This window comes from Macrobrachium rosenbergii, chromosome 51 (assembly GCF_040412425.1).
Source record: "Macrobrachium rosenbergii isolate ZJJX-2024 chromosome 51, ASM4041242v1, whole genome shotgun sequence".
NCBI lineage: Eukaryota > Metazoa > Arthropoda > Malacostraca > Decapoda > Palaemonidae > Macrobrachium > Macrobrachium rosenbergii.
This window is the reverse complement of record NC_089791.1, coordinates 35,847,316-35,848,897: the sequence shown is the minus strand read 5'-3', so window position 1 is coordinate 35,848,897 and position 1,582 is coordinate 35,847,316.

Sequence of the window (1,582 nt, the reverse complement as noted above, 5' to 3'; positions counted from 1 at the left end):
TTTAATAAAATGTTTTCATTAATTTCCATAAGTGTTCGTTACCTAAGTGCACCTCGCAGATAACAAATCGATACAGGCAAGTAACAGCAGGTCTTAACAGAGCCCACATCTATTGCAAACACGCTTGAATTCTCTACGTATCTCCATTATTTGTTTTTTTGTTTTACAAATTATCTAGCCTTCTTTTATCAATATTTATTTCCATTCCTACGCATATTTCCCTATTCATCAACCATACCAGGCTTCTTCATTCCATTACCTTGGACTCTGTTTAGTCTAATATTCCTAATATTCCCCTTTAAGTGTCAAACTTTCACTAGTTTCCGTAGGTTTTGGTCACCACTTTCAAAGCCTTGTCTCTCTTGCATAATGGAGTTTTCTATCACCTCGCCATTCATTAACAGATCTCACAGGAGTCACGATAATAACTTTCATATATATTGTGTCTCTCACATAGGGTTCATTTTCATATTCAAATACTGAAGGATTAACAGCATTTCATCTTCATGCAGAATTTCGACTATACGCTCCTCAGTCACCAATCGCGTTACTGTCAGGTAAAAAATGGATCCACGTTTTAGGGGCGCAAGTATCGTATAACGACTTTTACCTGACAGATTTCAGCATTCTATGAGTAACTTTATTAGATTCGGCTAAAATTACTTTAGCCTTCTGCAAATAAACGCATACACTATGTGCGTGAGTAAATATGGCTGGTTGTTGATATGTATAAATGTACACACGTTAGGCACGTGTCGCTTCTTATATATGAGAGAGGATTCCACATATATTCTGCCTTTTTGCTTATTAAAACAATACACATAAAACACATTCTTATATATAAACACACACACACATATATATATATATAATATATATATAATATATATATATATATATATATATATATATATATATATATATATATATATATATATATATACTATATATATATATATATATATATATATATATATATATATATAAATATATATATGTATGTGTGTTAAGAAAATGTATCACTCCAAGAAACGTCATCATAAATTTCTAAGCCTCCTCATTTCACATTCACATCTTCATCTGCTTCCTTCCCCTTGAACCTGCCGTGTGCACTGACAATATTTAGAGAGCATAATGGAAACTCTTTTGCGTCATAGGCGCGGACAGCACCACCAGCCTTCTAAGGAGCAACTCAAGCCTAAAGCCCGGCGCATGCGCGCGAGCCTCCACACGCCAAGGAAAGGCATTACTGCCGCGACGAGCCAGCGACATGACGGGAATAGCTCGGCGTTTCATGAAAGGGCTTTGTGCTGTCGATTCCTGACCCTCGCTCAGTTGAAATTCAGCTCTTGCATTTAATGGCAGAAGTTGAATCTTAACACCGGTTGACGGTGGAGGGTGGCTTTCATGCCTAAAGAGGGTTAACATGGGACGTGTTTGAAAGTATTTCTGACTGCAAAAATTATACCTAAGTTTTTCGGGGGAATTTCCTTAGTTCTATTTCTCTACAGACAAGAGATCCGCGCGTGCGTCGGCCGCTTGTTATCTGAAAGTGCTCAAATATTATGAGGAATACGGTAAA